The following is a 26,475-nucleotide window of genomic DNA, read 5'->3' on the forward strand; positions in this document are numbered from 1 at the left end:
ATATATATATATATATATATATATATATATATATATACTCTAGGAGCCTTCAATGTATTTAGGCGAATAATCTACATCTAAAAATAAGCTAACACAACCAATTTACTGCATTTGAGATTGAAATACAAGGAGATATTTGCCTTCAAGACTCGACGAGACCTTGCTGAAAACGAGATGGAGACATTTCCCCCTTTGTTGAACTAAGAAAAGCGAACTATTTTTTCATTGTTATTTAAAAATATATGCAAATGCTATGCTATGATACGTTAAAACAAATAAGAAAATCTAGCAAATAGAAAAACATACTTTATGTACACATAAAATTTTACATCCATTTTAGCTACTGTTTCCTTTAAAAGATGTAAGTGGATATCCACAGATGGAGGCAGTGAGAAGCAAAGGGATGTAAGTGGACATTTTCAATTTTTGAGTAAAACGCGTTTAAAGATAACATCCTAGGTAGGTTTTTATTGATTTTTTCCGCTAAATCATGCTCTACAGCAGCACCTACCAGGGCTACTAGTATCATCTCTTGCTCCAAGACAGAGGGGAGGTTCCCTTACTATGTCTACTGGTTATCTCCAATTTTTTTAAATTTTGCCACTTACATCTCTTTGCTTCTTTCTGCCTCAAATGATGTCGAACTTTTTTAAACGTGTTTTTTTTTCCTAAATCGTCCTTTGCCAAAAAGTGTCACACTTCATTTCCACACTCCTTCCCTTATCGCAGGTCTCACGCTATTTTCATAAACCTAATATTTTTTAAAAACATTTTTTTTTAAATTTCTTCGTGGTGTCACCTTTCTTATTACTCCGACCCTCTCTCTTTTCCACAAACCGTCACAATCTCAATTGGTGCACACCCCCTAAACGTGCACGAGTATAAAGTCACAACACGCCTCAGTTTCATATCTCGGTAAATATCGGTTTTACTATTTGGCATTTTTTTTCTTATTATTATTCGAATTGGTTTTTCATGCTTGTGATTTTTCTTCTAATATAACTTTGGGATCCCACAAACAATATAAATGTTTAGATTTCGTAGAATTTAACTATATATTTTTTAATTTAAACATTTAATATCTGTACTCTGTACTTCTTATTTTGGCCATTTTTGCTATAGGAAGTATGCATATAAGTCTACCGGTTGCAAAAATAGAGGTCCTTTTGACAAAACAAATGCATGCCCTACACACAAATTTGTTTATTTATATGTTTAAAGTTTGATCGCGAAGAGATAGTGGATGGCCTTAAAGCGAAAACATCATTTGTATCATTTGTACATGGTAGAGTTAAGTAGTAGTGACCGTGTAGTAGGAGACGCGTTCTCGCTGATCCTATCTAAAAATAATAACATCTAATACAATTGATACAAGTAATGTTTCCACTAGAAGGTCATTCCCCATCTCCCCATTGTAAAGCTTTAACATCATTGTTTTCTCACTAGGGTTAAGCTATCTGATGAGAGAGAGGAAGAGAGTAACTATCTTTAATTGCACAACTGAAAATTTTCATTAACTCGTTTAGAATCTCCTTACCTTAGCTCGTAGTAAGTAACAAGTAATTTCTGTGAATTTTTTTTTTTTTTTTTTGAACTCTTAGTCTGTTACCTATGCGTTTCATGCTATAATGTGGTAACTTTTGCTCATCATAATGTGGTTTTCTTCTATTGAATCCAACGGGTGTTCCTAAACGTTTTCGATTCACGGCATCCTTCAAAGAGCTTAAATTTTCTCGCGGCTCTTTAAAATATAATAATCTATTTGTTATATGGATATATATCGATAGCATGGATACTTTTTTTGCAGCCCCCCTCGCATCTTCATGGAACAACTAAGAGTGCTGTAGCACCAAGTTTGAGAACCTCTAGAATCCAGAAGTCCTTGCAAAGAAAAAAAAAATATATATACCGTTGAAAACTTAATATATACCGTTGAAGAATATTTTTAATTAAGATGGTCTTATTTTGAATGCGTAAAGAGTTTTGTAGCAGTGCAACACTTTATTTCCATTTGAGGAAAATTATTCGGTTTAAAATAACCTCTATGAGTTTCAAAGTCCAAAATTGTTTTAAAATTAATTACTTTATTATTTCTCATTACTGAAAATGCAAATTGAACAAACTATAATTGCATCATGAGTCAATTAGGCATTAACTTAGTGAGCACTCTCATTAAATATATGAGTGAAGACTCAAGCAGGCCTTCAAATCATAGTGAAATATTTACATCTTTAAGTGAAAATCAGTTCTTCGGAAACTCAGTTCACACCAATAACTTCCTAACGTGACTAGTAACTTTTAGAACGGTTAATAAGTCAAGCGTTTAAACTAAAGAGTTTAACTTTGAGTTTAAGATAGTTCACGAGAAACACCTAGTACCATTTAAATATAAACTTGCGATTTTATTTAATAAATTTGCATTGGTTTAAAAAAAAAAAAAAAAAAAAAAAAAAAAAAACTGAATTATTAAGATCCTGTTTGAGTCACTAAAAATTAAAATCTCCCGTTATTCAGATAAAAATATAGAAGAAAAATGTATTTGTTAAAGAAAATAGCAGTTACACTTACACTGCAGTACAAATACTTTTGGGCGATGGAGACTTGATCGGTAAAGCGTTATACTCGTAAATGGAAGGTTGCGGGTTCGATAATTGCCGCTTTAAACAATACGCGTTTGGTAATGTGGACTGGGTCATGTTAACTATATTGTGGTTACAAACTCCTTCTGGATCAAACTTCAAATCTGCAGCCCAGGGCTTCTAGACCAGGATATGCTCAGTTTTTAGTCTAGATTTAAAAAACAAACAAACAGAAAAAAAAAGCTTTTTTTAGGGTCCCATTTAACCGGATAAAGCACGAGTAACCTTGGAACTGTAATGTAATATTACTGTTTCTAACAGTATTTAATTCGACTGTAGTATAATGAGAACATGTAATACTTTTTCATTAAAACAATTGCATAACAAGTACTCAGACTGTGAAGACGCAACGAATGACTGAGTAGCTGTAATGTGATTATGATAACAATAATTTGTATGCAGATAAAAAAATCATCTCTAGTTTAGAATACTGATCCTAATGTGACAGGTCTAGAAGAAACTGGTAAGCTAGATAAAAATATCCTTTCTAATCTAATTTTCTAAGTAGTAATTTTCTTAGTGCGTGAAAATGCTGATACTTGAAGCAGAAAGAAAACATGGCATAACTGAGAAGCTAGAGTAATATTGCTTAGTCGTAGAGAATAACTTCGATTCTTCAGATTATTCTAATAAACATCGTCACTCCGAAAAAACCTTAATGTGAAATACATTTTGAACAAAAGGACTTTAATCAGTGAGCAAATGATCCATACATTATTTCACCAATTTCCTTAATGTCTACACAATTATAAGTGCAGTGTTTTGATATATATAAACCGTTTTAGGCCACGTTTTTTAAATGTAATTTTTGAAATTTGAGCTGGTTCGGAAGAACAGGCTGTAGGCATTGCAAAGTTTTGAATTGAAATCGAATGTCAAAAGCGAATAAATGTCAGATACTTTTTCGTGCTGGGTGACTAAGGAAAAACATAAATTTATGCATTCATTATTTTAAGATAGTTTTAAGGACCGTATAGTCCTTCCTATTTTACTAGATGAAAAGTTCATTTTTTATGTATGATAAAGATTTTTCATACCTGTTCATACTTATTTATAATTGATTAAATATGCATTAAAATATGGTTCAGTAATGAGTCTCAGGAAGCTGTAATACGTTTAGTTAATTCTTATCTTTATATATTATTTCTGTAGCCTGTTTTTTGTTTCTACGCGAAATCTTCCTCAATTCTTGCCCGATTTCTTTGATTTTCCTCTCATTTAAAGCTTATGGTTTAGGCTACTGACAAAAAATAGACCCAAAGTCTAAAAATTATTTTTCTGTTAAAAAAAAACCTGTTTTAAAGCACCGGACTGAGATTTGCGGTTACATTTATAAGTTTAACTTGCTCCGTGATCGGCAGAGCAGGATAGCTTGATTGGCAGAGCGTTGGACTGATAACCAGAAGAACGAGTGTTCGGGCCCCGTCCCGGATGATCTGCATCGAAAAATTAGACAAATATTATCCTTACTTGGAAACTTATAAACAATCAATAACACAAATGAGAGAATAAAATAAATGAGATAGGAACGTTACTTACCATTACGAAAAGTTGATGCAACCTGCTGCTCAATTGATTGTTAATTATAAGGTTTTTCTTTTGTTTTAAAAGCTTTGGCTCCGGTCAGAAAAATAAAGCATGATATAAGCGAAAATATAAGTATCAGATTTAAGATCTCAGACTACAATGGAATAATTTTTGTTCAAATAAAAAATCGTGTGCTAAAATGTAGATCTTCTAATGACAGTTTTTGATTCTTTGAACAAAAAAAAAAAAAAAAAAAAAAACCCTACCCCAAATTTAAATTACGCTTTTCATTTAGTTAACATATGAATGTTTATTAGAATACGAAGTAAAGCATTAATTACTAACAACTTGATGGGTAAAATATCCTTTTTTTTCTTCTTTCGGCAAAAAAAAAACAAATAGCCAGTCATCTTTTTACTAAATTCGAAAAACTGCGCTTAAAAAACGAACATAGTTCAACTGATTTTGTATTTTAACCGATCGATTAAATGATGAACACGTGCTGCCATTTAAGCCATAACGGTTCAAGCAGCCTGCGATAACAAATTGTATAAATTTTCAAAAAGAAAAACACTTCTCTCCAATATCTTATCTTATATACTATTTCTGTGGATTATTTTTCTGTCGGTGTGCGAGATCCTTATATTTTATGCCGCGATCTTCCTCAATTCCTGATCGATTTCTTTAATTTACCCCTCATTTCAAAGCTTATCAAGCCGGCTAATGACAAAAATCAGACCTATGGTCAAACTAATCATTTTCTCGGAAACGCCCCTTGCTCTTCCGTAACCTTGATGCAGCCTGTAGTTCTTAAGCAGATATTTTTAATTCAATATTCTAATACAATTTGCAATTTTTTGCACCGCTTTCGGCGAACAAAAAAATCAAAATTAAATCGGTCCCCCCCCCCTTAACTAAAGCTCAAAAGCATTGGGCTTAGTTGTTCGGGTTTCATTGATAAGTGTTTTATTGGTAGAGCGTTTGGCTATAAATTAGCTGAACTTCGGGGCAACCATTATAGCTAATTTATATTAGTATTACGCATTACAGATTAATATTACGCATTACATGTATAGTGCAGCTCTGGTTAGTTGAGCTGTGACTTTGACTATATTTACCTGTTTAAGGGGAGTTTAGTGAAAAATAGACGTGTTATTGGCTCGCATTTTAGTTGGAATATTTTTGAAAAACTACTAAGAAAGTTTCTCAACTCAATTTAGCACCAATTACCGCTCCATATTTACCAAAACAGAGGTAAACATTGTCAGAGTCGAAGCTCAACTTTTCAGAGCCTCACAATACTCATTACAACAGATAACGTAACGCAAAATCATAAACGCGACGGGAATGCTTCTTGGCGTTTCAACTCTTTTATGTAGGCTACAGTTATTATTCAGATAAATTGACTATTAATCAAAGACTGTTTTTTCTTTTTTTTAAGCTTTAACTCCGTTCAAATTACTAAGCATAATGTAAACATAAAAAAATTTAGATTAAAAAATTCAGATCTCAAGGGAATCCTTTCTGCGCAGAAAAACTCTTCATTGTATGCTGAAATGTAGATATTGCTGTTAGCAGTGTTCGACCTTTTGTATAAATAAAAAACTACTATGCCAAATTGAAATTACGAGTCTCACCCAGTAAACCTTTAACTATTTATTCGAATACGATGTAAAACATTAAATTTATTATAAATTTTAGAAATAAGAAATCCTTTTATTATCCTCTGCTTTCAGCGGAAAAAATATTTCTACGTTCGAAAATTTTCACTTAAAAAACGGATTCATTTCAACTGGTTTTGGTTTTGAATTTTAAGTGTTCGAATAAAAGAAAAGCATGTGCTGGCATTCAAGCCGTAACGGTTAAAGCAGCCTGCTATGGGAAATTGTATCAACTTTCAAAGATAAAAACATTTATTTTCAATCTAATATATTATTTCTCTAGAATGATTGTTTCAGTCGCTACGCGAGATCTTCCTCATTCCTTAATCAAATTCCATGTTTTACAAATAGTTTTAAAGCGTATCAGCTGACTAATGACAAAAAATAGACGCTTGTTTTTTTTTTTTCTTTTTGGCAAAAAGCGTTTTGGCTTTTTTTTATTACACATTGCTTCAATAAATAGCACTCGAAAACGAAGGCGAAAATGCTCGGTTGGTTGGAGTGTCATGCTGACAATCAGAATGGCGCCAGTTCGAATCCGTACCAATACATATCTCTTGCATGCCTCTTTTTTTTCCCCGTCACAGGCTCACATAGGAAGGATTGTATTTGCCACAACCCGTTTTTTCAAATACACAACTACTGCGTTTTCACGAGTCACTCAGTCACACTTTTAATGATGTTTATGTTTGCATTGAAAATACGTACAACTAAAAAGTAAGCGATGATTACATCATCACAACGTTTTATTTAACGAGGTTTTGTCGCTGATGTCTTTAAATTACATGCTTTACTTTTTTCCATTTACTGAAATCCGTTTACTTTTTTCGACTCATCTTCATAATGTTCTTCTTTGAAATTTTTAAAGAGAGAAATGCCACATGAAACGATTCGAAGCAGGGTGCAGAGTTCCGCACTGGTCGACTAGTTTTAATTAGTACACAGCAGTAAACGAAATATACCACTCCCACTATCTTACCGATGAAATGATTTTTTTTTAAACCAATACATTTGCAGCTAATTAGATTTTTTCAACAAATAAACTTCATTAAGTTCATTTGTCTAAAAACGTAAGTACACTGGACGACAGAAGTGATTGGTTGCATTTGAAAACACTTTCAAACTTTCTTCAAGAAAAATACTCCATTTTGATTAGAAGCAAACAACACATTCCTCCCAGACTAGTTCTGATTTACGGTGTGGAGAAATAGAAACAAAGTATTTGAACTCATTTCAGAGAAGAACATACCCTTTTGTTTAAAATTGTGTTGAAACAGTTTTCTAGTCACGCAGAGGTATTAATTAAGTGCGATATGTGTTTGAATGTCATTGAGCAAATATTTAGAACTACCCGAGGTGATTTCTTACTTTGAAAGGTTCATTAATTTAAAGTGGTGGTTGATACTTTTTCAAATAAAGTTATTTTACACTTTAATATTTTCTCGCTAATGATTATTTTGTCATATGCTGGAATCAAATTAGGACCTTGAACGTAAAACTCATCCATATATATATATATATATATATATATATATATATATATATATATATATATATATATATATATATATATATATATAGTGAATTCACTGATCGAGTAAAGCTCTGTGACGTCACTAACAATGAAACTTGTGCCACAGTTTGATAATTTTATAATAGTTTTCGTAATGTTTGACATGAAGGGAAATGTTTTATTTTGACATTGTTGAACGGGGGGGATCCAGTTATTTAACTGTTTTACTGATAAAACTGTCATTTTAGGCGAATGAAGAAACAAAAAAGTGATCAACAGTTAACTTTATCAACAGGAGTATAGGAAATCCAATGGAGTTAGGGTTAAAATATCCACTAACAAAATATCACCAAACAGACAATTGTTTCAATCGAATGCAGCATCAAATTTTACCAGTCATACCTTGACGGACGATTTTATTGTAATAAAATAATCATCGATATTATTTAAGAGGGATTTCTTTTAAAGCTGGACAAAGTGAATAAGGGCCTGATAGTTGACACCTTCATTTTTTTTTTTTTTTGAAACTTTCAGGATATTTTACTAGTATTGTCGTGACAAAAAGAAAGAGCTAAATCTTTGATTGCAATGAGTGAACCAAGCCAATTCTTTCAAATGTAGATATTACTTGATACTAGGTATATTCTAGCATAAATATTGTGGTGACTCACTAAAGACTTTGAGGGCAAAAGTCAATTGAAACTGCTACTTCTTTTTCAACTTTTTTTGCCTTGTTTTGGGCCCGGATATCTGCTAAAGCCGCTAGTAACCCTCGGAAATAAGTATATGATTAGCTACTCACTGCAGTATAGTACGAAGAAAAAAATAAAATAGCTTTCGCTTCTCTTGGCTTTAGTAGTTAAACGTTCTTAAAGTCTAAGATTTTTTTTTTAAAGGCCAAGTTTAGAGGTCAATAACTTTGTTCGCGACAGGTCAATAACTTTGGGACACAGCTGTAGTTATAGTCCAAGTGGTGTAGTTTAAGGTCCAGGTTAGAAACCCGTGGCAACTAATCAACTTCTTTAATTATGCGGTCTCAAATTGTTAATTTGAAACAAAGAGAATCAAAGTCTTAGGTCAATTACTCTAAAACGCCTGAGTCAATAACTTTGAGAAAGAGCTGTACTATACTTTACGTGATGTAGTTTTAAATTCATGTCAGAAAACCATTAAATCTAATCATCTTACTTAATTATATAGTCTCAAAAATGATGATTTCAGTATAAAAGAGCGTTTTTTAACGAGTTTATATGCGTGTTACTTAAAATCTTACGAGCTCAAACTCACATAAATACAAGAACGAATCAACAGCCAAATGAACTTTAAGCTCCAAAAACTTCATGCTTACAGTGTAATAAAATTTTCTACAACCTTACCACAACGTGGCATCTCGTCTCACAAAGCTGATCCGCCATTTTGGAGCACTATATTTTGGAGATCCTAGATCCTCAGGATCCGGATCTCGGAAGCTGTACAATGTACATTTGCGTAGGTTAGTTTCAAAGACATCTCTACACCTCTATAAAATTTCATCCCATTCGGAGATGATCGAGCAGGGGCAATTTTAAGAATCAGGTCAATTGATGTAGAATCACTCTGATATAATATTGTGACAATTCACATGCATCTTTTGATATTTTTGATTTTATAATGATCATAAATCAATGCTATATTTAAGGAAGAGGATTGCAATTTTGTAAGAAATTGAGTTCATAATTAAAGCAGAATTTACATGTATACTACTAAGTAATAAACTTTTATAAATAAACAAATTTATTAATTAAGGCTCAAAAGTAAAAATATAAATTCAACGTAAAAATAAAAAAATAAAAAAAAACAAAAATTTCGTAGACAATAACAAAAGATGCGGGTAAAATGTGCGTAATGTATACAACAGAGTGATTCCATGTCAACTTTTTTAAACTGTGCCCAAGAAAACGTTGACGTTTAAGAGTTAAATTTTGTTTGAACAATAAACCTTAAACTCAAAAGCATTGCAATTCAGTCCCAGAACTACAGCATTGGCAATAATTGTATTATATCATTATTCCTTTTGTTATATAAAACTATTGGTAATAGCTTTAGTTCAAAGTTAATTCTAACATCTTTAATTATATGTTAGTGACTTTTTTTTAATTACAAATAACATGCGTTGGCATCGTTTGCTGCTATTCTATTGACCCCTTTGGTTCATATTAAATCTTAAGAGTTACTGCTTATGATTCTGAATCCACGCATATTCTGGTTAGTCGCTTAGCATTCATCATGTTTAATATTTTTTATTCCCATTATTTATTATTTAAAGGGAATAAAACACTTATTGAAATTAGATACAGAGTATAATTTTAAAAATACTATGATTGAAAAAAGTAAAATTTCTTCAGATAACGAAAAAATCTCAAAAATACGCTTTAAACTATCTTCCCAATTAAAAGTGTTTGACTTATTTCCATTACAAAGATGTCGTATAACACTGAACTTTCAAAGAATGAGATTTGAAAAATACACGGATTTACAGCTAATAGCAGAAGAGTTTATTATATATTTAAGAAAAAAAGGAAGTAGAGCTGCCATTTTTAAAGTTACACCAAAATCTTGCATTAAAAATTCGAGAAATCATATGACAGATCGAAAACGACTAACGGAAAACTTGATCGAAAATAATGCCACTCATTTGGTTGCGAAATACGTCAGATTGAAATGTGTCTTTACGAGTTTATTGTATAGTTCTAAATTACGCAGTACATCGTCGTATACAAGACGTAAAATTATTGTATGACGACGTATATAAATTAAACCTGGATGGTTTAGATGGTCAGAATTCTTACTGAAACATGTTAAGACATGAACCTAAAACCCTCTTCAGGCGACAAAAAGGAAGATGATCAGTGATAGTTTGGAATCCACACTGTTTCAATAAAACTTAAGTACTCTTTTACGAGGTAAAATCATTTCAAGAGTGCACAGAAATGGCAATAATGACTCGTTGCGATCTACAGAAACTATTGGTGGTCCAAAATCTTTGTGACAACCTGATAATGCACCAATTTACACATCTAGACTTACGAAGAAATGGTTTACTAATAACAATGTTGATATTATGGTGCAGCATACCATAATCCCGTATTTAATTTCCGCTAAGAATATTGGGACATTATAGTTTTGTAACGTATATGCACATTTCGTCGCTAAAAAGACGAGTGGGCGTATCTCAAAAATATCGAAACATTAGTTATGATCACCACAGAAATGTCCAAAAGCCGATTTTATAAAATGATCAATAGGCGTATCTCTACAATAAATAGTAAAAAAATAGTCCCTTATACTGGTGGCAGTTCCCAAGCGATACAGTAAACTGGAAATCTTTAAAACGGTTTTTTCCCAATTTTTTTTAAATTGAGATACGCCCGTTCGTCTTTTTAGCGGCGATATGAAAAGCAGTTCTTAAAAGAGCTTTAACTGAAAAAAAAAATGAATGGAACGAAGTTAGCCGGATATAAATAAAGAAAAAAAAAACTTGCGCAAATTAAATGAAAAACACACTAGCTAGAGTAGTCACTTATAACTAATAGAAATGAACATGTTATTGGAAGGTAGCTCAAAATTGCGTTCATTGTCGATTTGGGACAGCTAATTTGCTTCACTTTGTTATTTTTCGATTGTAATATGTTTTAACAACTTCAATTCACTGCAACTTGTTTTTTTTGTACATGTGTGTTACTGTGTGTATGAACATATTTTCGGATACTGAATTATTAAAAAAAATTTTTTTTGACGATATCATTGAGGCTCATAAATGCAGTAATTAGAACTGTATTTCTATGCTCAAAGTATTTCAACATTTTTTTCTCTGAATACGAAACGTATGCTGGTACATTCTGGTATGCTATATACGTATCTGGTATATATGGTATGCTGTCGATTCTGAAATATGATAGCATACTTACAAGGCATTGTGGTTTCTTTTTCCGTAAGCAGGCATTGAAGTACGTAAAATGAACTTACTTCATTGCTTGCAACATAGAGGAAAGAATGGACATTGTCCATCTTCTCCTCTAAATTCCAGAAATGTTATTTGCCTCAAAAAGTATTTTGTACTTAAAATATACGAAATATAATGCAGCAAATGTTGAAAAGCATTTATATATATACTATATATTCATTAAAATATGATGAAAATACTGATGTTTACAACTTCAACCTTAATATCAAGAAATAATATTATATTTTATTTCTGAGATTTGCAAAATAGGTCTCTAAATCTTCAGCCCCTGAGTTTTATAAATGGTTGTGAAAAACTTTGATTACTTTAATATGACACAAATTATTTGTTTTTAATAGAGTGAGTTTGGCGTATGAAAGAATACAAACGAAATAATGTATAAATTATCGTATGAGTAAACAATTTTTAACAATCATTTTGTGAAATATATTTTGCCAAATGGAATCAGAGCACCTGCTTGAAAGTAAAAGTTGTATAATTGGAAAATCTAACCAGATGCACGAACTTATAACATTTTGGTCCACATCTCAGCGCCTTAATTTTTCTTCCATTTAGTCGCCCACTTAGCCGCTCCTTTAAAGCAACAGCGTTTCTCTTTGGGATGCTTGTGTTTACTTGGTAATGCATAATAGGCCCATCTTACTCTTTGTCGGGTTCGAACAGACTAGAAACTTGATCCTGGGGTCTATTTGTATATGCTTCTTTCCTAGACATGTATTTTAGTTGATTCAAATCTAAGTTTTTCTTTTTTTTTTTTAACACGCTTTTATTAGCTTCACTTGTATGTTTTTGAATAACTCTCCTTTGGACTAAGAGCTAGTGGCTTATTACTGTTAGGACATTAAACTACTTTATGAGCGTTCGTGTCGGAGCGGTCTAAATCGGGGGTCTTCGTTGACGTCCACCTCCGGGAATCATTGGGAGTGCGTTCTAAACACGTATGCACCGAAATTAAATTTATAATCTTACAACTAAATTTTCGCCCGCTTTTTGTGATCAGATTTGTTTAAAATTTGGAATGCAACCTCAGACCCGATGACAATGCAATATTCTATAATCAAATTAATTTATTAACGATAAGTTATTAGCTTATTCTAACTATTAGCTCTTTTATTAGCGTAACTTGTATGTTTGTGGGTCCAACTTTCCTTTGGACAAATAGCCAGTGGCTTATTAGAATTACTTACTACGTACAAATCAGAGCTGCAAGGTGTAACAATATTTGCACATGAATTTCAGAAAGCATTTAAAATATCTGATGCAAATAATGCAATAGAATACTAAGATACATGCCATTATAAATATAATAGTTTAAAAAACTAAACAACACACTTTAGTAGAAAAATGAACTAAAAAGTTAAAAATAATGTTTGGATGACAAGCATATAAAGTAATTGACCGAACACTCAATTTTACTGTAATAAAAAAGCGTGTGGGGGAGGGGGCTGCCTATTTACATTTTTGCATGGATAACAAGTGGAAGAAATTTAAGACAACTGATAAGAAGCCCCCCCCCCCCACGCTTTTTTTTACTACGGTAAAATTAAGTGTTTGGTCAATTACTTTATAAACTTGTCATCCAAAGATTCTTTTTAATTTTTTAGTTCATTTTGCTACTAAAGCGTGTTTTTTTTTTTAAGTTTTTTAAACTATTATTTTTTTTAATTCTTCATTCGTAAAACATATACTACGTCACGGAGCTTTCGTCTTCTGGACATCAGGTCAAAAACTTCCCTGTCATGATTAATAGTTCTCTTAACACTTGATTACGTTCAAAATATATTTTCAGAATTTTTTTCCAAAAATCTATTAAAATCTGTAGTTGTGTTCAGTACAAAATTTCCTGAAGAAAATTTTACTGCTGTTATAGCAGTAAAATTTACTCCAGGAAATTTATATAGCTTGGGGTTATAGTATCCAGTCCTTCTCTTGAACCTGCAGTGTACGTATACGAAAGAGATACTCAGCTTGAAAAAATAACCGACTGATAAATGTCTGAAGCTGTTTCATTTGCAATTTGAGAAGATTATGTTAATCAATATTGCTTCTGCATCAGATGCATGTACCGTAAAGTGGGGCTACTTGAACCGATGGGAAAAAAATGTTTAAAATACGTCCTAGTCCTATGTAACTCAATGTATAGACTTAAAAAACTTTCTCCATGACATGTAGCAGTACTAACTAGAGGTTGGAGCATGAAAAAAGTTTCTGCAATTTCCTCCTTTTTCTGATTGTGTTTATGATTGCAAGGTGTCTAAACAGTTTTTTTCTTTTTGTTTGACTGCGAACTTTCACTTGTAAGTTCATGGAAACATCTGATATCATCAAAGTCAAGATAGTTTTATGTTTGCATTCTATTTCTTGATAAAATAACAGTGTTTTAAGGTTATAGCTATATAATTAACACAGTAACTAATATAAGTTAGTAAAAGTGCACTGGTTGCCTTAAAATGGGGCTACTTGAACCCACCGTTCAAACAGCCTCAAACCACATTTCATCACTAAATTATGTTAAGTAAGGTTTGTAACCTTTTAAAATTAAGAGGTTAGTGACAGTTTATACCCGTTTTTTGCAGATCTATGGATAAAAGGGGTTCAAAGTAAAAGAGAACCCCTTGAAGTAGGAAATAATGCGGATTATTCAGGATTATCTGACAATTGTGTCCAGATTTAACTAATTCCGGAGAAATTTCTTAGAGAATGGCATCAGTCCATTTTGACTTAAGTATATCAACTGTAAAAAGGAAATTAAAAGATCGTTCAGAAAACAAGCCTAGGCATCCTGTAGTATTTAGTAGCTAGGAAAAGCAGGTATTAAATAATATCAGAGAAAAAAAATCCATCCAAACCAATAAATTGAGGGGTTTTCATTCTTTTTAAATAATGAGCATTTCAATTGGTTTTAGCTGTTGTTAGATTGTGTTTCTATTTGTGAAATTATGTTTGCTTAAAAAGATGTTTCTAGGTATACTTTAATTTTATATTAATTTATATAAATACTTTGCAATTTATATAAATAGTTTGCTCACTAGAATGTATGTTTTGAAGTCATTTTTCAAAATCATTGGCCCTTCTTGATACTACCACCTCTTTTACAGCTTTTTCTAATGGATTTGCTGAGTGGGATTAAGTAGCCCCAGCGCGGGGATACTAAAACCCATTTTTAAAAATAGAAAAAAATATAAAGAGTTAAAATTGTTGTTTAAAAAAGGCTTAGGTAGTAGCAGAACGTCTAAAAAGTGTTAAAAACAAGTCAGTTCACATTATGGGTGAACAAAGCATTCAGTGTAAAACTCGCAAAAACGTTGAAGTTTCGGGTCCAAGTAGCTCCACTTTACGGTACTAAGTCTTATAACTCCTATAGCTTCTTGGCGAGTAAGTACATGTTACGAAAGGCAAAATTTCCTCCCAAAGCTTATGCTCTACATAAACATGCGTTGATAACCTGCTGATCCGCTAATGATTTATTCAAACGATCAGTTAGTAGCTTAGTTTTCAAAATGGTCTGCTGTTCTGTCTCTGATCCACATTGCAGAATCTGTTAAGTTCGGAAATAAACTTTGAATGGAAGACATGTCCTGAATCGTTAATATTAGTTCCAAATGCTTCGTGCATTAAAGCACTTTCTTCGACATTGAACGTCGTGACTTCGGGTGTAATGCAGAAATAAATATATTGTTATGGCAAAGAGAGTTAAACATTCAGTACATAAAAATAAAACCTGATTTCGTTTAAACCAGCGATTTTCTACCGGTGATCTGGCGGACCGGCGCCGACTCGAAAAAAATTTTGACCAGTCCTCAGGGTTTTGCTCGTCCAAGTTAAAACATGGTCCGTACTCAAACCAAAAACACCATAAATAATAAAAAATATTTCATAAACATTTATTAATATATTTATTAATTTCCATCATTTTCTATGATTTTTTGGCAATGTTTATTACTTAACTGTATAACTAAACTAACTACTTATCTTATTCTTAACGTTTAAATATTTTTTGTAGCAGTTCTTTAATGTAAAAAAATAATTTTGTTTTATTTTTTATATCATGCTTTATTATACTTAGTAAAAAAAAAAAAAACTCATTTGTTCTCGAATGCTTTTCACAAGTATTTAACGGTCCTCGAATCTTTTTTGTAAAAAAAGAAAAACTTCACAGGACTGTAAAAACATGCCAGTGTTTTAAATGGTCCGTAAATACAAAGTTTTTTTCTTCTTTTTTTTTTTTTTTGCAAACACGAAAAAAGAAAAACCATCCTGGTCGCGAATTGTATTCAAACCGTCTTTCCGGTTCACGGGTCAAAAAAGGTTGAGAAACTTTTGTCTTTCTCGTTACTTTTGATTGAGGCGTCAGGTAATCATTTAATCGGCAAATTAAGAATGATATAATTGTATAGGAAGCCGTATACAGCAAAGTTCCAATTATCCGAACTACTATTATCTGAATCGCTGATTATCCAATTTGCTTTCAGAACTGCGAATCACAAAAAAAGAAAAAAAAAACACTTTTTCTGCGCATTATTTCCTCCACAAAATGTAAGTACGCTTAACAAGTAAGAGTGGTGCTTTGCCATTTTATCAATAATAAGCTTTCTTTATTTAAAAATATGGGTTTCTTCCATTTTTTACGTACAATTAATATTAATAATGAAAAAAAAGTCCATTTTTTCAGTCGAAATCCAGTACTCGAATTTTTGGTTATCTGAATGAGGTTCGGTCTCAGTTGACTCGGATAATTTGACGTCTACAGTGTACTTTTGAGTCTCCCTCCTGCATTCTTTTCGTGCAAGACTAAAGGAAAGCTTTGCATATGATGCCTATAGAAATGTATGCAGTTCTGAAATTTGTTATTGGCTGCTATTGTGATTAAAGAGCCAAGAAAGCCAACCATCTCTTAAGGTGATACAGGAAAATTCTTTTTGTTGTGCGACTAATGAAAAATAACATCAATTAACTAGTTTCCCTACATATTCACCAAGTCTTTATTTTTAGTTTAAAATATTTAACTCCCTTACGAAGATCAGGGCTCACTGATTCTTACGATAGATTGTTCATCTGGTTTAAAATTATTTTCAAAGAACATACACAATAATGACTTTTATCTAAATTATTGAAATATTTTACAGTAAAATATACCTTTCTCAAAACCGTATTTAGTTTTGTTTATTCAATTACTGCTCTAACATAAAAGAACGAAAAGAAGATTAGATTACACATTGAACTCATATTTATAGTTAATACCAGAAAGAATAAACTTTCTGCTTTCACACAAGAGTTAGCTGTCAATCACAAAATAAACATTAAAATTGTTCTGACATTTCCATCTGATGTCGCCTAATTAGGAATCCGATGCCTGTTATTTACGCCCATACGAATTCATTTCAAATACCAGAAATAATTATTCCTTCAATTTTGCGAAACAAAGCGTAGTTTGAAACTTATCAGAACTGTTTAATTTCATATTCGCGTAAATCATTGTCGTATTAGTCCATTATCTCAAGGTATCTATCTAGAAATATTTTAAGTATATATAGTTCGTTCCAGTCGAAAAATGAATATCTTTGAAGAGATGAGAACTTGATAATATTAGTAATTTTCACAATTTGATACACATATTATAATACTTTTTATTGTATCGAAAATATTTATTGTTATAAAATTATAAAATTAAAGTAATTAATATTTATAATATGAATTGAGATTTATTCATCTCTAGTTGTTTCATTTTTAGTACATTTAAGGTAGGCTTTGACTTTAAATGTTTAATGCAATTCATCAAGTGCACGTGAGTCGATGTGAAGGGGCTGAGAGAAATAGTTAATTTTGTTTATCCAATAGTTCATTTTGTTAAGGGATCAGCGAGATTGGAACTATTCTATGCTTGCGCACTACTGTAGTAATCCTATTAAAGATGCCCTGGAAGTAGTTTATAAAATAAAATAAATAAAAAGCACGATCAGACTGAAAAATTACAATCACACACACACATACATAAATATAATACACATATATATGCCTTTAAACAAAGACGTATCAAAACAAGTTTGATAGCAATTTACTTTTTTCGACTCAAACTGCTTGGATTGACCAGTTTTGTTCATGGCAAAGACAAATTTAGTTCTTTTGTGGACTAGTGATTTTTTAACAAGTGCTTCTCATAGGTTTTCAATTTCTTTTTCATTTAATTTATTTAATAATTTGTTCTCTCATTTACTGGATTTTTTTAAAATAAACAAATAGAAAATATTCACCAGAAAAGTTTTACTTTTTTAGTTTGCTCTATACACGGAACAAATAATAAATTTTCCACTTTTCTGAAAGTACAAGTTTACTGCCAAAAAAAAAAAGAAGTATTATTAGAAAATACACCCTCATTTAAATTAATTGGAACAAAATCGACAAGTTGGGAAAACTAAGAAGAAATGATATTTTTTTTAAATTTATATAAACTCAAAAGTTTTTAATGCTTAATATGATGTCAAGGACTTTTTACCAAATGAAAATGCCGAAATCCAAAATGCTAAAAAATGCCGAATCGTGTCTAAATACACGATTTGACATGGAATCCATCTTTTTTTTTTTTTTCAATCATTTCTAATGTTTGAGTCCTTATCCCAAACATGAATTAGAGCTGTTATTAGCTTCTCCATAGTTGCACAGTCCGCATGCAATAGACGATTCTTGCATATATTCCGAAGATTTTCAAATTGGTTTGATTTTAGGAAAGTTCCCAGGCCATTCCAATGTCTCAATTCGGTCTCAATTCTCAGACATGAACTTTTTGACCATTTTGGAAGAATGAAAACGGTCTAAATCGTTTTGGAAAGTCCCCGTTCCACCTGGGTACCGCTTTGTCTACTCGAGTTAAATCTTTTTTTCCGGAACGATAATATATTTCTCAGAACGAATCATACCCTAAATATGCTGCAAAGCACCAACCCCATCTTAATCGAAATACCTCCAAAACAAATTCTTTTGAGAGTGTTTTCCAAATTGGTTCATGTACTTTTGCCTGGAGATCCCTTCACGTGGTGAGTTCTTTGGCCTAGGACAGTGAAATTACTTTCGCTATAAACAGTACTTTTCTCCAATACTCAGCAGTTCAATTCTTATATTTTGACTCCTACGAGTAGCGCTTTTTCTTCATCCGTTGGGTCAGAAGCTGTGTCTCTGACTGACCAACAGGCTGCGGAAAGCGCTCCGATGAGCTAATATTTATTCCATTTTGTTTTGAATCTCTATTAGTCATTTCTTGGTGTAAATTCCGATTTTCGGCCACATTTCTCTCTCCGCTTTGGAAATGTGGATCCTGTTCAGTGGCGTAGCCATGGGGGGGGATAGGGGGGTCAGAACCCCCCCTTATGAGCCACAAAAAATAATTTTTCAGTCGAACCTGAAGGGTTCTGTTTATGAGCTAATAGCTTTTATGACGGTATATATATATATATATATATATATATATATATATATATATATATATATATATATATATATATATATATATATATATATATATATATATATATATGTGTGTGTGTGTGTGTGTGCATTAATTTGAGGGCATGGCTTTACTTTAAACTTTTAAACTTCAGAAAAAATTAACCCCCTCCAAGAATTTTTTCTCGCTACGCCACTGATCCTGTTTCTCTATTTTGTATTATAATACGGCTCACAGTTGCAATACTAAAACCAAGTACCTTTGAAATCTCTCTGTAGGCTTTTGGAAAGAGTGAAAATCTTTGTACGCTTTCGCGGTGCCATATGCATGGCCGACGACAGTGAAATTTCAACTGACAGGATCATAGCATACATTCTTTGCTTTCAGTCTCGGAAATTCCTGCACGTGCGCTCTCAGAACCCCTCTGAGTTGTATAAATTGATGTCAGAAAAAGGATTCATTAATCCCATAAATGTTTTCAAATTTTAGTTTGATTGTTGAATAATACTTAGAATGATTTTAAAATTGATGGAATTTTTTTTTTGTTTCAATTAATTTACACAAGGGTGTAAATTGCTCTTTCGAAAAAAAGTAATTTCGAATGTAATTTTTCGAAAAAAAGCATCTAATTTGTTTATTCTGAAAAAGATAATTTTTTTTTTAACTTTTTCACTATGTCCCACATTTCCTGAAACCTAAAATGAGTGCATAGTAGTTGTCAATTGAAACGAAATTAAATGTTAAAACGAGAAAAGAAAAAAAATATAAGTTAAAACAATAAAAGGGAAAGTTAAATTTTAAAACAATACACTCAACTGCCCATTTTCGCTCTAAAAGAGTGCAAAATTAAATATATTAAAATAATTTATTAACTTACGCATGCATTAATACAGCAGTATCAACTCATTTTTCATTTCGATCAAAATTACAATATAAATTGCATTACATTTAACTAAAACACTACATTTTGCTAAAAAAAATAATATATTAGTAAAGCAAATGCCGAATTCAGAAATTCAGAATGTGGTATTTATTCATTCAGACATGCTATTGAATGCATAGTGAATTAGATGTTACACTTAGAATGAAACGGAGAAGCGTTGTCAATGCCAACATATTGATTCACGTGTCGAAAGATAATACCTAATACTGCCTGAGAACAGGGAAATTGCCTCGCGCAAATAACAGCTTCCAGTTGATTACCAGTGACATAAGGAAGCGCTTGAGAAATTTCGCTGGATATTCCGCTGCATTTCAGAGCATACTTTTGGTATTTGCAACTGAATTCCGCAACATAAATGGATGCTGTCAATGTTGATTAACATTTGTTAATTTTATATTTCTATATTTATTTATTTATTTTTTAATAATGTTTGAGAAGTCAGATGCTGTTTTAAGTAAATCTTTGACACTCGTTGAATAAGTGTAGGAATCACACATGAAAAAAAAAGAAGTTCGAAAATAAATATTCAAAATATTTGCGATAAATACTAAAACCCTTTTTTATTTGTTTACTTATTTCAAAATGTAAACCTGTAAGTCATAAGTAGTAATTTTCTTTATGAATGCCCAACTTCACTTGATGATTTCAATTTGCCTCACTAGTTGATTGATTTTTTGAAATGCATTTTAATTTTTCACAGGCAATTTTTTAATTTTAGCTATTCTAAATGGTGTGTTATTTGTACCCAAGCCTAGGATTGATGTTCAAATCACATCATACACGAGATTAAGGTTCCTCATTTGTTTCGCCAAGTTTTACTACGATTTGTAGAAATTTTTTGCGCTCGGTACTCACAAAAACTGACGCATATTTCACATTATTCTTATAATGGTTAAATAAATCTTATGAAATTTTCATGAATATCAAAAACTAAATGTAAGGAAGTTTACTACGTCATAAAATAGTTTGTTTTATTTTAGCTATGGTTTATAAACATATTTGTTTAGCTAGTTATTATAATATATATATATATAATATTTAATATTTTGCATTTTATATAATGCAAATATAGAGAGATATTCTTAATGCAAATATATCGCTATATTTTTCATTAAAAGTGTTGTAAAAATTCGTGCGCTTAAGTAGAATGGAATGGAACAAACTCAGATAATAAGCAATAATCCAACTTTTTTTTTTTTATTTCAACTAGTTTTAGAACAGTATGCATTAAAATCTTAATATTAATTGATTACGATTATAATTGAGTCTATTCTACTTTGTGAAAAAAAAGACAGTTTGAAAATGTCCTCTAATACTTTAATGAATTAAGAGATACCTAAAAGCTTACTGTACTTCAGCTTACAAACTTACTGCTTTCTATTAAGTTAAAAAACATTTTTCAAGTAAAATATATACTGATGCTCCAATAAGTATTAAAAAGGAAAAAAAAAAGCAATTCCATATGAGGTGCATCAAAAAAAGAAAGTTTTTGACCTCATCACTTCTGATTTTTACAAAAATAGGTACAAAATAGGTATAAAGGGCCCATATCGCAAGATAAGTATTTCCACAATTTTTGAATTTTTGTTTTGGGTCATTCAAAGGTCATCTGTTTGACTTTTTACCTTGAATATCTCAAAATAGGCCTCCTCAGAAATCTTTAAAAGAAATATATTTATTTGCTCTAACACTCTTCTTACACTGCACGAAATATCCCTAGTTAAATTTTGATTTTAATTTTATTTGCACATGTATTAAGGTTTTCCTTATTTTGCCGAATACTCCTTTCAGTTGCGGATTGGTGGAACAATTTTCAAATAGCAATTATGACCTCTTTGCTTTTCCTACAACTAGATGGATATAAACAAAATGATACAGCAACATTGCTAAAAGTTGCACCTTGTTAATTAAGGAAACGTTAAAAAAAAAATTGCGTCTGGATATTTTACCTTTGGCGTATTGTAATACCGGATTCAGAAATTGAATAATATTTTAATTCAAAATAGTTACGTTTTTATAGTAAAGGGTGTTTTTTTAGAGGTATAGAACTCTAAGTTGGCAACACTGTCTGATACGTGTGCCATTTTGATAGCTGTCACTTATTTTGTGCTCAGTTCGGTTTGTCATTTCATCATAAATAGACAACAAGGCAATGCAACATGCCACACAGCGCGTGTCACAATTGATTTATTGAAATAAACATTCGGTGAACGAATAATTTTGCGTAATGGACCCGTGAATTGAGCTGAAAGATCATGCAATTTAACACCACTGGACTACTTTTTGTGGGGCTATGTGGAGTCTCTGGTCTGCACCGATAAACCACAGACGATTGACCCCTTGGAAGAGAACATTTGCCACCTTATTACTGACATACGGCCTCTATTGCTGCAAAAAGTGAGAAAATTGGACTTTCTCCGAGTCAGCCGAGGTGGCAATATGAGAAAAATCATATTTAAATAAAAATAGCAAAGAATCATCTTTGGAATAAAGCAACATTCATGGCAATTAACAACATTTAACTGTGCTTTATTTGAACCTGAAGTTCTCCACCTCTAAAAAAAACACCCTTTATTTTAAAGGCAAAAAATTTGTATAGATAAATGATTTTAATTAAAATGTCATAAATTTTCATCAAAGGAGTTTTTTAAACTAGTTTCGCAATTAATATTATTATGTTTTTTACTCAATGGTGTATGACTGACTTTGTTTTTATAATATTTTGCTTAAGGAGTATTAATGGTTATAAGCATTTCCCGATGCATAACATAAAATGTTCTATAAAAGTATGTAATCCAATTTTATAGCAGAAGGATTATTTCTTTAATAATGTGTTGCAACAATAAGCATTATTCCTAGCTAAAAGTTTGTTATAAAATATTTTGACTTACCACAAGCTGTACCCATCGTTCACTCATCCTTTATATTAGCAAGTACGTGCAGAAAGGTTCTTCAAAAGAGCTGTTTTCCCCAACGTTTTGTTTTTTATATTTAACTCACTCTGATGCTTTTGAACATGATCCACTTAGGATGAATTTTAGAATAACAGAAGTTGTGAGATAAATACTAAGATATATGCATTGGAGTCCATTCTCTTTTATAGCACAATGCAACAAATATCAGGCTTTTAAACTTCTCTAATTTAATCTAATGTATTTCAAAGACACACTAAACATAAATATGTACCAGGACATGAAATACGAATTGATTTTTCTTGCTGAATATTTATGCAAAAAGTTTTATTAATTATTTGAAGCGTTCTGCAATTCATATTTTATAAGCGTCTTAATGGAGCAATTTGTGTTATCATCCAAATAAGCTATGCGCAAGGAGTGAATAAAGTAGTTAGAAAGTGTTTGTAATTATGTTTTCTGTTTAAATTACTTGTTATTTTATCCTAAAGTGTTGTACGGTTGGAACATGCTTTAGATCTAAACGAAATACTGAACTCATAAAGATAAAATATACATTAAGGCATGCAAAGCACTTAGTCGTTGAAATGATAATTTGATGTGAGATGAAAGCAAAATTTGTTATTCCGCAGATTTTAGTGTTCTGGAAAGTTTTGATATGCTTGTGAAATAATACTTTAAATAGCATAAGCACATTAAATAGTGTCCTAAGTATCCTTGTATAAATGCACATGAAGTCATGGTATACTCTATTTCTTTTTAAGGGATTAATCTGGGTGAACTTGCATGCTAAAAAAAAGGTCGCGTGGTGAGCATGTATGATCCTATGTAGTAATGTTTGCTTAATGCCAATGCTTTATACATGAAAAAAGATATTTTTTTACATAAAAAAAACATTTTGACATTTTGACTTAACTTGACTCTTTTAACGCCTAGTGGCGCATGAAGCCGCTAGCGTGGCATTCCATTCCAACCGGTTTAATGCTGCCTCCCTGGCACTCTCCCAGCTTAACCAACCAAAGGCATTTCTTTCTTGTATGGCCATCTGACGCCAGGTTAGTTTTGTCCTATCCATGACCATCTGTGCTTTTTTATTAAAAAAAAACAGTTCAGAAGATTTAATATATTTCAGGAGGATATATCGCTCATTTGGAAGAAGAGTGCCACAATACAAAGAAATATAATTTTACAGGAGAAGCGTTTGAAGTTAAATTCTTCGGGTAATTTGCATTAAGAAAAGTAAGTTAGCTGTGCTCGCCAGTGGTTAATATTGGAAAAAAAATCTGTCATTATTTTCCAAAGAAGATAACGTCCTTTGAATGCCCTTAAGCGAAAAAAGAAAAAAAAAATTGAAATTTCGTATTGTGGCACTCTTCTTCCAAACGAGCGATACATTGAGGATATTGAGGAACTTAATCTTAAGAACTTAGTTGGACCAGTTAATCAGGATGGTGAAGGTGTTCTTGTGTGACGGTGCCTATCAGCATCAGAACTTGGTAGTTTGAAAAAAAATTGAAATTTCGTATTGTGGCACTCTTCTTCCAAACGAGCGATACATTGAGGATATTGAGGACTAATAATGGACAAAAAAAAAACACTTAATACATACTACCCATATTAAATTTTGCATGCATTTATCTCAGACATAAATGGAACAACCTTGGAAGTAACTTGTTCCCATTTTACTCAATAGATTTGTGTTTTGGGTTTTGGTTCCCAGTTGGATTTGGCGTAGAATTTCAGATTTTCTTTCAAAAAATAAATGTGGATTTTCAGCCAATGAAAAAAAAAAACTTCTGGCAGGTGCTCTATAAAGGTCATATTTAGAAAATATGTTTTAAAAGGTCGGGATCAAATCGGTTGACTTATACTAACGAAAACATAAAAGTTCTCTGGTTAGCTGGATTAAATGAGACCTCTTCCCGCAGAAATTTTCTTGGTCGTGCGAAAAACAGAAAACTTACGCTTTTCGTCACAAAATGAATGATAAATAAGCTCAAAACACTTTGGAATTACGTCTTATTTACAGATAAAAATGAACTCAACATTTTTGGTTAAAGTGTTGTATAATTGTATGTAGAAGAAAAAACTAGGAACTTAATCTTAAGAACTTAGTTGGACCAGTTAATCAGGATGGTGAAGGTGTTCTTGTGTGACGGTGCCTATCAGCATCAGAACTTGGTAGTTTGAAAAAAAAATTGAAATTTCGTATTGTGGCACTCTTCTTCCAAACGAGCGATACATTGAGGATATTGAGGACTAATAATGGACAAAAAAAAAACACTTAATACATACTACCCATATTAAATTTTGCATGCATTTATCTCAGACATAAATGGAACAACCTTGGAAGTAACTTGTTCCCATTTTACTCAATAGATTTGTGTTTTGGGTTTTGGTTCCCAGTTGGATTTGGCGTAGAATTTCAGATTTTCTTTCAAAAAATAAATGTGGATTTTCAGCCAATGAAAAAAAAAACTTCTGGCAGGTGCTCTATAAAGGTCATATTTAGAAAATATGTTTTAAAAGGTCGGGATCAAATCGGTTGACTTATACCAACGAAAACATAAAAGTGTAAATGAGAGGGGTGACTCAGGACCTCACGCGATTTCTCCAGGGTTAATACCGCCATTGAAGATTCAATGTGCTGCTGATTTGCAGTGTTTTAGTATGAGAAAAATGCTAAAAATACATAGTTTAACATAGGCGTAACTAATTTGTAAATGCCGTTAATATTAGTATGTAGTATCTGAATTTCCCGTGATAACAACAGGTACGTCTTTACTTAACGCCACACAGAAAGGACCAACATAATATTTTGTTCGTATTTGAAGTTTCCTCTGTTTTTTCAGCAAATAGAATCGATAACTGAGAATATTTTGCAGCTGAAGAACTTGATAGCTAAAATGACTGAGCGGTGAGGGTCGATAATGTTTGAATGAGAAAATAAATAAGTCAAAATGTTTTTGTTGCATTTGTGCTCCGATTGCAAGTATTAGCAATTTAATGTGGGACAAAGTGAAATGGTGAAATATTTAACCTGGTTTAGCACCACCTATCTGCTAATATTTTGACTATGTAGTATCACATGTAGGCTACTCGAGTCAGGAAAAAGTTTCTTCGAGGATCAAAACATTGATAGTGCAAGCAATTTTCAAAATTAATTTGTATTTTTTTTTTTTTTTGATACAAATGTAATTTTTGCTATTATAATATATTAAAGCTAGTGTTATTAACAAATTAAATATAATTTGAGACCTACTTATCTTTATTTACTAAGATTAAGCTTATTTGTATTTTAAATGATGTATTTGATTAGTTAAGTGCATGCGGAGCAAAGTGAAATAGTTCATTTCGTTTACTTATTTAATCACTTATGCGTTCATATATTAATTAATTCATTCACAATCCTCCATTTAAAAATTCACTTGTTTTTCATGCAAATACCTAATGTCTTATTCATTTACGATTTCAGTCACTCATTTAGTAATTATCATGTATTAATAAAATTACTTTTTTTTATTTTATCGTTTACTATATCACTATCCATTTATTTAGTTATTCGTTTTTTGTTTACTTATTTATTTTATTTTAAGATAATCAAGTTGGGAATATTTTATTAGAAAAATGTTTGTTTTTCAGTTTGCCCCATGGAAAAATAAAAGTGATAAGTTAAAATAAAATATAATGTTTCTGTGCAAATTTTATCGTAAAACAAATTGTTCTTTCTTTATGTATCGTTAGTCTCAAAACAAATTTCCAATTTGTTAATTTGAAGGAAAAAAAAGTCATCCCAACTATTTTACTTTGCCCTACACATTCCCGTATATGTTTCCTAT

At 31.5% G+C, this 26,475-nt stretch overlaps 1 protein-coding gene across 1 annotated transcript in view; it reads left to right on the top strand.

The window, feature by feature from the left end:
- LOC129223126 (uncharacterized) overlaps positions 1–26,475 on the top strand; it is a 96,286-nt gene that overhangs the window by 9,748 nt on the left and 60,063 nt on the right. The gene's annotated exons all lie outside the window — the stretch shown is intronic.

Source organism: Uloborus diversus, chromosome 5, assembly GCF_026930045.1.
Source record: "Uloborus diversus isolate 005 chromosome 5, Udiv.v.3.1, whole genome shotgun sequence".
Taxonomy (NCBI): domain Eukaryota; kingdom Metazoa; phylum Arthropoda; class Arachnida; order Araneae; family Uloboridae; genus Uloborus; species Uloborus diversus.